General features: G+C 45.7%; 1 pseudogene; it reads right to left on the bottom strand.

The window, feature by feature from the left end:
• Positions 1 to 13,010, bottom strand: part of LOC110307435 (protein NDRG3-like) — a 38,022-nt pseudogene that overhangs the window by 11,211 nt on the left and 13,801 nt on the right.

The following is a 13,010-nucleotide window of genomic DNA, read 5'->3' as shown; positions in this document are numbered from 1 at the left end:
CAGTGCATCCTTGCTCCCACTTACTCTGCTGTAGGAGACGCCTCTGATATGTGGGTTATGATAACAGTTGCCTAGGCAACAGCAGAAGTTTGAAGGCTGCTTTTATGGGAAACACTGACCCTTCATCTGAGCCTCTAACTGTCTGATGGGCTTGGAGTTGGGTCTGTGTTCTTTGCTCTTCCGATATTTGGACTGGATCCCCTCAGCTCTGCATGTCACCATGCTCGTCATCGGGGAAACGCTTTGCAGAAATGTCACTCTGAAGACCATTTGCTGCTTCTGCCCTGGACATGATCTCCTTCAGCATCTATCACAGCTCAAGCCCTTTAACCCTACACAAGGCCCAAGCTAACTAGAAGGCCTGGATGCTCGGGTGAGACAACCGTATCAACAACAGGAGAGACTCAGCAGTGCCTGAGGGAAGTCACTGGCTGAAAGCACTAAGAATAGGAGGTTTGCGGGGCGTGGTGGCGCACGCCTTTAATCCCAGCACTTGGGAGGCAGAGGCAGGCGGATTTCTGAGTTCGAGGCCAGCCTGGTCTACAGAGTGAGTTCCAGGAAAGGAAACCCTGTCTCGAAAAACCAGAAAAAAAAAAAAAAAAAAAAAAAGAATAGGAGGTAGGAGGTTCTCAGAATGGCTAAGATCAAAAACTCAGGTGACAGCAGATGCTGGTGAGGATGTGGAGAAAGAGAAACACTTCTCCATTGCTGGTAGGATTGCAAGCTGGTACAACCACTCTGGAAATCAGTTTGGCGGTTCCTCTGAAAATTGGATATAGTACTATCGGAGAACCCAACTATACCACTCCTGGGCATATATCCAGAAGATGCTCTAACATGTAATAAGGACACATGCTCCACTATGTTCATAGCAGCCTTATTTATAATAGCCAGAAGCTGGAAAGAAACCAGATGTCCCTCAACAGTGGAATGGATACAGAAAATGTGATACATTTACACAATGGAGTACTACTCAGCTATTAAAAATGATGAATTCATCAAATTCTTAGACAAACCGATAGGACTAGAAAATATCATCCTGAATGAGGTAACTCAATCACAAAAGAACATACATAGTATGCACTCACTGATAAGAAGCTTAGAATAGCAGGGCAGTGGTGGCGCACGCCTTTAATCCCAGCACTCGGGAGCCAGAGGCAGGCAGATTTCTGAGTTCAAGGCCAGCCTGGTCTACAGAGTGAGTTCCAGGATAGCCAGGGCTATACAGAGAAACCCTGCCTCGAAAAAACCAAAACCAAACCAAACCAAAACAGAAACAATAAATAAATAAAGAAATAAAAAATAAAGAAGAAGCTCAGAATACCCAAGATACAATTCACAGACCAAATGAAGCTCAAGAAGAAGGAAGACCAAAGTATGGATACTTCAGTCCTTCTTAAAAGGGGGAACAAAATACCCTTGAAAGGAGATACAGAGACAAAGTGTAGAGCAGAGACAGAAGGAAAGGCCATCTAGAGACTGCCTCATCTGGGGATCCATCCCATAAACAGTTACCAAACCCAGACACTATTGTGGATGCCAACAAGAGCTTGCTGATAGGAGCCTGATATAGCTGTCTCCTGAGAGGCTCTGCCAGTGCCTGACAAATACAGAGGTGGATGCTCTCAGCCAACCATTGGACTGAGCACTAGGACCCCAATGGAGGAGCTAGAGAAAAGACTGAAGGAGGTGAAGGAGTTTGCCACCCCTTAGGAGGAACATCAGCACAAAGGGACCCATGGCTCCAGCTGCATATGTAGCAAAGGATGGCCTTGTTGGACATCATTGGAGGAGAGGCCCTTGGTTCTGTGAAGGGGGATAGGAGGTTTTCAGAGGGGAAACCATAAAAGGGGATAACATTTGAAATGTAAATAAAGAAAATATCTAAAAAAGAATCCCAAAGACTAGGAGGTTCGTAATTAAGAAAGACATCTTTAGAAATGGTGCCCATCACAAGCAGAAAACCCCCACCACTAGCTTACCCCAGAAGCCCAGGGCTTGCTGCTGCCTTTGTTCAGTGAGTAGCAGCCTGACCCTCCACTGAGGCCCCCACTGTCTCCTGTATGCTCAAACCAGGGTCAGCCATCTGCAGTGGAGGCCAGTAAAGCCTTGTCTGTCATGGTCCTAATATATGGTTTTGGTCCCCTTTCTCCTGCTCCATGCTACCAGAGCCTACGGTGTGGCATTTATGGTATATGAAGGGCAAACAAGAACCTAGTCACTAATGCAAATCTTTAAGGCAAAAGTGAATTATATAGTATTTACCCTTCCTCTGCCAATACACATGGATTTAAAAAAACATAAATCGGGCTGGTGAGATGGCTCAGTGGGTAAGAGCACCCGACTGCTCTTCCAAAGGTCCAGAGTTCAAATCCCAGCAACCACATGGTGGCTAACAACCATCCGTAACGAGATCTGGCGCCCTCTTCTGGAGTGTCTGAAGACAGCTACAGTGTACTTACATATAATAAATAAATAAATCTTTAAAAAAAAAAAACATAAATCTTACTCTTATATATATCCTGTTAGCATATATGTTTCCACTTTCACTTAGGCCTGGGAGACAGTGTAAGGACATGGAGAGCAATCTCATTTATATATATATATATATATATATATATATATATATATATATAATTTCCTACACCCCTGCTCATATGATCACTTTTTGATATCTGAGGCAGGGCCTCATATAGCCAAGGCTGATTTTCAACTCAATAGGTAACCAAGAATGACCTTGAACTCCTTCATCCTTCTGCCTCCGCCTTCGGAGAGCTCCAGCTACAGACGAGCATTGCCAGGCTCAGCTAATGTAGTGCTGAGGTCGAGCCCATGGCCTCATGCAAGCTAGATAAAGATTCTACCTTCTGAGCTGTAGCCCCAGCCCACGGTTAGGTTACTGTTTGTATCTTAAGTTTTTTTAGTGTATGTGTAGGGACATGTATGTGCCACCACATTCGTGTGGAAGTCAAAGGACAATGTTGTGGAGTAAGCTCTTTCCTTCTGTCTTTACAAAGGTTCCGGATTTGAACTCTGCTCACCAGGCTTGAGTGGCAAGCACCTTTAACTTCTGAGCCATCCGGCTTGTTCATCACCATTGTTTGGTTTTGCTGATGCGGTAGATAATCATGTGGGAGGGTGCCATTGATTCTGGTATATGTGCATGTATGTCATGTGTGTGTGGGTTTGTGTGAGTGCATGTATGTTTTGTGTGTGTGTGTGTGTGTGCATTCATGTGCTTCCCATGGTGCTTGTCAGAGGAAAGCTTTTTGGAGTCTCCTCTTTCTTTCACCATGTTGATCCCTGGGACTAAACCCCAGTCCCCAGGTTTGGCAGCAATCACTTTTATCCACTGAACCGTTACGACTGCCCAGCTGTGTTTTTCTTATTAGTGAGAATGAGTCTCATTGATGCTTTTTATATAGAAGATCAGGTGGGTCTAGGCTGACATGGAACCTACTATGTAGCTGAGGCTGCTCTCAAACTCCTGATACTCCTGCCTCCTCCTCCCAAGTGCTGGGATTATAGGCCTGCAGGAACAGCCTGGCTATAATTCATGTTTAAAACCAATTATCTAAATCTAGATAAACTTAACCAAGGACATACTCGTTTGCCAAATCTTGTTGGCCACTCAAAGTGGCCAAAAAGTGCTTTAAAAATATTGGTTTAATTAATTTATTATGTGATGGGGGTTTGCATGTGTGTTAGTGGCCCATACACCTGAGGTGCACCAGGAAGTTGGAAAGGTGCAATGGAGCCCCTGGAACTGGGGGCATAGCTGTGAGCTGCCACGTGGGTGCTGAGAGCTAAGCCTGGACAGCAAGTTATGTTGTCTTCCCTACTTAAGTGGGATGTGACTGACTCTGGGCATCCTCCTGGCTCTGAGAAGAGGAGGCACAGGAGCTTCACAGATGACTTCAAAGAAGATCTTCATTCAGGAGGGCAAACTGTAATCTAAATGCCCCCACCTAAGCAGTGAAGAGAGGGACCCGCACTCTTAGGCACACTCCCTATCTGTCCACTAGGTGAGGCAATCTCTCCTAGCTTGATTTCTGCCCTAGTTTTCTGCCAGATTTTCAATCTAAGGTATCTGCAGCTCTTCTCTCTCTCTCTCTCTCTCTCTCTCTCTCTCTCTCTCTCTCTCTCTCTCTCTCTCTCTCTCTCCTTTATTATTATTACTTTTAAGCTTATCTGCTTCAGATCTATGTACTAATCTAGTGATTGATGACCAATCCAATGGTAGTGTCCCAGATCCATCCAGAATGGAGCATGAATAAGAAAAGGGGATTCTGGATGGGACCCTAGGACTCATTCATTCCTGGAGGAAATGCCATGCTGGAAATGAAACCTGCTAGGCACCAGGAGAAGGCTACCCCCAGTCTCAGTGACAGGCACACAGGTGAGTCCACATTTGCACATATGATGGGTTCTCTTTCTTCTCTCCAGGTCCTGATGCCTCTGTGGCAACATGGACACAGTCTGAGGATTTCTCTTTCCCCTGTTTTGATCAAAACTAAAAGACAAACTAATTTCTCTATATGAGGACCCGTATGCCCTACACACACAATGTTTTCTTTGGATGTGGGCAAATGTTCAGATCCAGAGCCAAACATTTTGGCCAGGAGCCCCGGTGACAAGTAGGTGATGGAGCCCTGGTGACAAGTAGGTGATGTCTTCAGTTGGAAACCAACCTGTGGGAAGGAGGCTTAGTTAGAAAGACAGAAGGAAGACCCTAATGTTGACCTCTGGCCTTCACACATATGTGCACACATGTACATAGGTACCACATGCATGCAAACACATACATTCATAACACACATGCATACATAAACAGAGAGAGAGAGAGAGAGAGAGGATATGGGCTGGGGTTTGAAGTTTGGAGTTGAGCTGGGCTTCAAATGTCAACTCCAGGGAGAAAGAGGGGTAGAAATTATATGAATACATGTGTGCTCATGTATGAAAGTCTCAAAGAACTAAAGCTAAAATTAAAAAAAAACAAACAAACAATTTTCAACTCAATTTACAATATGGATAACCTTAAATCTAGTCCTCAGTTTCCCCACTGTATTGGGCTATCAAACTTGGGAAAAATAACTAAGTTTGGATATGTGAAGCAATAGTTTTTGTTTGATTTGTTCTTTTGAGACAAAAGGTCTCAAAGACAGGGTCTCTGTGTAGCCCTGGCTATCCTGGAACTCAATTTGTAGGCCAGGCTCTGCATCCTGGAACTCACAGATATCCACCTGCCTCTGCTTTCCAAGTGCTAGGATTAAAGTTGTATGCCACCACACCCAGTTATTCTTTTAATTTTATTGAAAATTCTTATTTTGGGGGCTGGAGAGATGGCTCAGCAGTTAAGACCACTGGCTGCTTTTCCAGAGGACCCTGGTTTGATTCCTAGCATCCACATGGCAGCTCAGAACTGTCTGTAACTCCAGACGCAGGTGGTCTGGCACCCTCACACAGACATACATACGGGCAAACCGTCAATGCACATAAAAGTAAATACATCTTTAAAGACATAAGAAAATTCTTCTGAGCTGGGCATGGTGGCGCATGCCTTTAATCCCAGCACTTGGGAGGCAGAGTCAGGTGGATTTCTGAGTTCGAGACCAGCCTGGTCTACAAAGTGAGTTCCAGGACAGCCAGGGCTACACAGAGGAACCCTGTCTCGGAAAAAAAAAAAAAGAAAAAGAAAATTCTTCTTTCCTATGTGAATGTTTCTGCTCACATGTCTGTCTATGCACCAGATGCCTGCAGTGCAAGCAGAAGCCAGAAGGGGGTGAAAATCCTCTAGGAATGGAGATTACAAACAGGACATGGGGCTAGGCATTGAACTGGGACCTCAGGAAGGAACAGTCAGTGCTCTTAACTGTTAAACCATCACTCCAGCAGCGGAAAGCAGCTTTCAAACTACTTAGCACGCACAGCACATCATCAGTAGATGGTAACAGCCTGCTCCATCCCGACCTTCCATTCTCCTTTAGGCATATTTAGAATTAAGGATGCAGACTGTGGAGAGCTTTTGGTACCACTTATAGAAATTTGGCAAGTACTTGTCCCTGGGCTCAAGGAAGTAGGCTCAGACAAGCATATTCACATTTGGGCTACTGCAAGGCTCAAGGGGAACAAGCCAAGGAAGATGTGACTTCCCTTTTGTCTTGGTAATCCTGATAAGCCCCCAGACCTAGAGACTTGGGGACTGTTTATTGCTTTGTTTGATTGCTACGAGGTGTGATCTCTTTGTTCCTTGCCTTGTTTAATCACGTTGGTTGTCTCTGATCTAAGAACTGACCCTGTTCTCTGCTAGAACCTGGAGTGGTATAAACGCTGGCTGGAAAAAATGGAAGGAGCTTCAGCCTCAGCACTGGCTGGAGTCCGGTAGTAATGTTTGACTAACATCTTTTTCTTTTCAATCCTCACTCCTGCCCTTGAGACCCTGTGGACTGACTGAGCTGGCTTGGCCAGCAGACTAACTGAGCAGCCTCCGCGCCTCCCTGTAACTGCCCCTCCACACCCCAGCCCCTCACAGCTCCGCACCTCATTGCTCAGTGTCTCCATCATTCACTTTCTCTTAGAAATCAGGACTGGAGGCAAATCCACCACCAACAGCTGTCCATCCCAGGACAGCAGCCCTCCTGCTGGACACCAGTGTCCCTTGGTCCCTGGCTGGATGAGGTCATCTCTAAGCTCCTTTCCCAATAGCAGCAGCTCAGCGCTCTTTGCTTGTCTCCTCTGAAATGTTTATTCCTGTGAAGCCCTTCCTGAACCTCCTGGTGGCTCTAAAGCTGTCTGCTGAGGCACTGGTGTTGTCAAACATACCCAGATGGCATTCTGCTCATGGGAGACAGGTGGGGAGAGGCTGTTTTCTGTCTCTCTCTGAGTGCCAAGATCCGTGAGGCTGAGAGAAGCCCCTCCCAGAGGACTGGCCTTTGCAGGCCCACGTGCCCTTCTGACTGCAAGGACCATGTTCTTTCTCTGCAGGATCCGTGCATTGCAAGGAGTCTCTTTCTTTCCTGAAGCACAGGAAGGCTTTTTGTACAAGCACAGGAGCTTACCTGGCCAAACTGACAAGCCAGAATTATGTCCACAATGTTGGTGGTAAAACCTGAGAGCTGCCGGGTGTGGTGGCGCACGCCTTTAATCCCAGCACTCGGGAGCCAGAGGCAGGCAGATTTCTGAGTTTGAGGCCAGCCTGGTCTACAAAGTGAGTTCCAGGACAGCCAGGGCTATACAGAGAAACCCTGTCTCGAAAAAACAAGCAAACAAAAACAAACAAACAAACAAACAAAAAGAACCCTGAGAGCTAAAAGATAAAAAACGGTGTTAATAGAGTTAATGTGAGAGCATTTCACAGGCTGTCCACTAAAGGAAGGTGTACTATACACATAGTATCTTTTAAAAACAAATAAAAACACAAATCAGTATCATTTCAAAGAAATGTCCATATATATATATGACATATATATACATATATTACATAAGTCTGAGTATTCCTTCCATGGTATGAGCTGATTTTGTTTTGAAACAGGGCTGGAAGGAATAGTGGCCACACTCCTTTGAAATGTGCAGTCTGGGACTGTGGCCTCTGCTGCCTCCTCCTTGCTCCTAGTTCTGCATTTACACTGGGTTGATGGAGGGTAGAGATCAACTTACCACCCTGCCCAAGACATCCAAGACAAAAAATAAGGTTCCTTCCAGTTTTAGCCATCTTTATTTCAGGGAGTGGGAGGACAAGCTATATTTACAGAATGTTCTCACATTTGAACATTTCTCTCCCAATTCTTCCCATTTCAAAACGATGCATCTCACAGTCTAATAAATGCGGCAATCTGTGTAAATCTGGAGACAGTCTATTTTCAGAAACAAATTTCAGCTCAACTCATCTTGCCAGTTCCCCGTTAAGCTTCTGCCTGGGTTCTGGATGGAATTCCCTCTGAGGACTTGGATGAGGTGGAGCTGGGAATGCAGGGAAGGAGGTGTGGTAGAGCCTTGGCCATGGGTGAAAGGTTAGGGAAGAAAGATGGCCTGAGATCACCCATGGGCTGTCAGTGAGCCTCAGGCTGCAGTGAGAGAGGAGCATGAGTAATGACCCAGCTCACTTAATGGGCTGTCCTATCCATAATGCTCAGAGACCCAACATGCTCTATGAATGTCACCAGGCTGCTCCCTGTCTAAGCGTGGGGGTCAGGACATCCACATACTAGACAGACATTTACATAAGTCAGGCTGGGGGAGGATTCCACAGCTAGTGGCAACAGCATTGTTAGTACTCTCCATCCAGAGCCAGGGGAGGCAATATTCCCCAAAGGGAACCCATGTGGGGACAGACAGACAGACAGACAGACAGACAGACTGTTCAGAATCTGGTCTGCTGATAGGCAGAAAATATGTGTAAGATTTCATTTGCCTGGAATTGGATAAGTAGACTAGGGTAGCCTGTCTCTGCCTCCAGAGCACTGGGATTAAACGCAGATGCCAGCACACCTAGCTCTGGATAGTTTTTTTCATTTCTTTCTTTTTTTTTTTTCCCTTGATTTTTCAAGACAGGGTTTCTCTGTGTAGCCTTGGCTGTCCTAGAATTCACTCTGTAGATCAGGCTGGCCTGGAACTCACAGAGATCTGCCAGCCTCTGTCAACTGAGTGCTGAGATTGATGCCACCACCAGGTGGCAAACACATATTTTTTATCATATGTTTTGCCATTGTTTAAAATTTGTGTTACTCTATTACTGTTCTGCAAAGCAGTGTGGCCTTGAAATTGCAACAGTCCTCCTACGTCTGCCTGCAGTGCTAGGATCACAGGGATCTCCGCCATGCTGGCCTTCCTAGGCATCCCTTAGGACAGATGTCAGGCTGGCAAAGGAAATTGACTGTTGCAATATGTGCTCCATCCATTAGACTGACAACCAATGCTCTGATGACTGTATTGGGTCTTGGACCTTGTAGCTTAGGTACATGACAAATCTCCATAGGACTAACACATGCCACTTCTCTGAGCTGTCCTGAGAACAAGAAGTTAAATATATGTAAACATGTCAGAACAGTGTCTGGTACTCAGTAAACACTACCTTGGTATCGAATTTCCTACTAATAAAATTATTGGTGTTGCTTAGGCAAATGCACCCGATGCCAACGTAGTGGGTAGCGTAGTCAAGTCCGGAGGGTAGTTTTCTGATAGCTATAGGCCTGATATGGCATGGGTGCATGTACCCACAGCACAATTCATTCATTCGTTCGTTCGTTCGTTCGTTCGTTCGTTCGTTAGTTCTCTGTTTACTTCTGGCTATCCTGATTGGTAGCACATATTGCAACAGTCAATTTCCTTTGCCAGCCTGACATCTGTCCTAAGGGATGCCTAGGAAGGCCAGCATGGCGGAGATCCCTGTGATCCTAGCACTGCAGGCAGACGTAGGAGGACTGTTGCAATTTCAAGGCCACACTGCTTTGCAGAACAGTTCCAGGCAATGAGACCACGTTTCAAAACAAAATAATGAGCACAAATACTTAGGGTCAGAGAAACAAGAGATGGCTCAAGCAAGGGCCCTTGCCGCCAAGCCTGAGTCCTGCGTTCAATCCCTGGAACCCACGTGGTGGAAGGAGAAAGGTAAGTTGTGTAAATTGTTTTATGACCTCTCCAGGTGCATCATGGCACACGTGTACCCACTCTCTCTCTCTCTCTCTCTCTCTCTCTCTCTCTCTCTCTCTCTCTCACACACACACACACACACACACACACCACAACAATAATAATACATTCATTTGCATAGCATTTGTGTCAGCAGCTGGCTCAGCAGGTCAAAGATTTAGCTGCTTAAGACTGATGACCTGAGTTAATCCCCAGGACCAGGGAACTTCAGTAAAAAGGCACATGTCCTGGAGTAAGTAAGCCGCACAGCAGCAGAAACAGAGGTGGAAGGCAAAACTGACTCCCCAAAGTTGTCATCTGACCTACACACACACAGACACACACACACACACACAGACAGACAGACACACAGACACACATAGATACACATAGACACATATACAAACACACAGAGACATACACACAGACACAGATAGACACATCACACAAACACACACACACACACACACACACACACACACACACACACACACATACCAGGTTTTTAAGGGTGAGGGCATTGTAGATCTGCAGTGCCAGAATCTGGCAGCTGAATGCAGGAGACTCAGAGGTTGAAGGGCATCCTCTGCTTCAATAGGAAGTGCAGGCCAGCCTGGGCTATATAATGCCTTCTCTTAAAACAAAACAAAGCAACCAGGAACTGGGTATGAAGACTCACAGAACCCAGCACTTGGGAGGCTGAGGCAGGAAGAGTGCCACAAGGTTGATGTTAGTCTAGGCTACAGAGCAGGATTCTGTCTAAAACTACTAAAACCAACTAGCCAACCAAACAACCAAACAACGACCCTTTTAAATAAAAATAAAAATATGAAATTATAAACAGGAGAGAGAGGTGCCTAGGTAGTCAAAAGAAACATCTTAGTGGGTCTTAGTGTGTGTCTCTGATGGGCTTTCCCAAACAACAGGATCTGAAAGGCTCTGACCTGGAGAGTGGATTAGCTCCCTGGACTCATAATGCCCTGGAATTATTGGAAGGCAATACAATGTAGAGAGAGAAACTGGGCCGCAGAGTTAGGGAGGGTGTGTGTGGGGTGCACCTAGGGCTGTGTCTTGTCCTTTCTGTACTGCCTTTCCTGTGTATGCAGATATCAATGGCCTCCCCATCTCTGCTACAACCAACTCAAATATCTACATTGTGAGTTGATATAATCTTGCCTCCTATTGTTCTCTTGGATAATTTGGTCCCAAGTACACAAATATAAGTAATTCATGCATCTCACAAAGGACTTTTATGCAGAACATTTTCAAAAAAATAAATGCATGGTGATGGGTAAAAGACATTTACAGCATGCCTTTTATTTATCCATATACAACATATACATACATGAGAGGCTGGGGGCTGGAAAGATGGCTCAACAATTAAGAGGCTATTCTTCAGAGGAACTAGGTTCAGGTCCCAGCACCCACAGGGTGGCTCAAGCCTTTCTGGTACCTCCAGTTCCAGCGGACGTAATCCATGCCACTCCACTTTTGGCCTCCATGGCAACTACATACACAGGATGCACAAACATTCACGCAGGCAATACACCTGTATAAAAATTATTTTTTAAAAAATTAAGAAGACAATGTGATGGGTTGTATATGCTTGACCTGTAAGACTCTGGGGAGCCTTAGCTTACTGGGGACCCCCTGAGTGAACCATGTGAAGCCAGGATCGGTGCAAAAACCAAGAGGAATTTATTATTCCAGTGCAATGGGGTTGACCTGGAGCCGAAGGAGAGGTAGCAACCACCAGCACCAGTTCAGTGAGTTTTTATATGGTTTCCAGGGGCAGAACAGAGCATCAGCAACTAGGCACAATATGATTGGCAGAACAGTGAATCCTTTAAACTGATTGGTCTTTAAGGAATGAGGTGACAAGGACGTCCCTTGTCTGAAGGTAGGCAACCATCAGTCCTGTGGAATATGTCCCCACCTGCAGGTCCTTTCAGCCCTGTGGTCTGAGAAATGCTAGTTAGCCTCTCCCTTCCCCCGGTATTTCTTGACCTTCCCAAAGTTCCTATGCTGACCTTTTCAGACCCAGGGAGTGGCACTATTAGGAGGTGTGGTCTTGTTGGAGAAGGGGTGTCACTGTGGGTTTTGGCTTTAAGACCCTCATCTTAGCTACCTGGAAGTCAGTCTTCTTCTAGCAGCCTCCAGATGAAGATGTAGAACTCAGCTCCTCCTGCACCATGCCTGCCTGGATGGTACCATGCTTCTGCCTTGATGATAATGGACTGAACCTCTGAACCTGTGAACCAGCCCAATTAAATATTGTCTTTATAAGACTTGCCTTGATCCTGGTGTCTGTTCACAGCAGTAAAACCCTACCTAAGACAGTCAACCTTTTTTTTTTTTTTTTTTTTTTTTTTTTTTTTTTTTTTAATGAAGGAACAAGAGAAGTCTAGTTTAGCGACATGGACCTGAAATCCAAGCTTCTTACGAGGCTGAAAAGTCGCACGATCATGGCCAGCCTGCTCAATTTAATGAAATCTTATCTGAAGATAAACAGTAAAAAGAGATCTGGGAATATAAGTTCAGTGACAAGATGATAGCCTAATGTGCATAAGACCATGGCGTTAATTTCTAGTACTACCAACAGGTAGTAGTGGAAGAGGAAAAGGATAAGGAAGAAGAAAAGAAAGAGGAAGAGGAGGAAGAGAAAAAGGAAGAAGAGGAAGGAGAAGGAGAAGAGGAGGAAGAGGAGGAAGAAGAAGAAGGAGAAGGAGGAGGAGGAGGAGGAGGAGGAGGAGGAGGAGAAGGAGAAGGAGAAGGAGAAGGAGAAGGAGAAGGAGAAGGAGAAGGAGAAGGAGAAGGAGAAGGAGAAGGAGAAGAAGAAGAAGAAGAAGAAGAAGAAGAAGAAGAAGAAGAAGAAGAAGAAGAAGAAGAAGAAGAAGAAGAAGAAAAGGAGAGAAGAGGTGGACCAGAGAATGAGCAAACAGACACCATCACCCATCACCCAGTACTTACTTTGGAAGCTGCCCAGTCAATCCAGCCCTTAGCACACGGGTCAATGTTAATGAGCACAAGACCTTCTACCAGCTCTGGATGGTTGAGCTGAGAGAGACAAAGACAACTGTGTGAGACGCCCACTCCCCACTTCTCCTAAAGCAGTGGATGAGGTCAGCAGCTTGGTCTATGCCTCAGTGCCTCCTGTCTGACAGAAGGGAAGACTGCAGAGAGGTGCTATGGAGCATTTACCTAGAAACCTGACTAGCACCTGGAGACCAGGCTCTCCAAATGGGATGAAGTCATCTTCCCTTGAACGGGTGCTTGGGGAAGACAGGATTTTGGTTGCTTCAGCAGAGGGGGGCATGCTGCACTTGTCCAACTCGTAGGGGACTTGCTTGTGGGCAAGTGTGGTAAAAACCCTTGGCATAAAC

Source organism: Mus caroli, unplaced genomic scaffold, assembly GCF_978045245.1.
Source record: "Mus caroli unplaced genomic scaffold, Mus_caroli_1 scaffold_2, whole genome shotgun sequence".
Classification (NCBI taxonomy): domain Eukaryota; kingdom Metazoa; phylum Chordata; class Mammalia; order Rodentia; family Muridae; genus Mus; species Mus caroli.
This window is presented reverse-complemented; position numbering and strand designations above follow the sequence as displayed.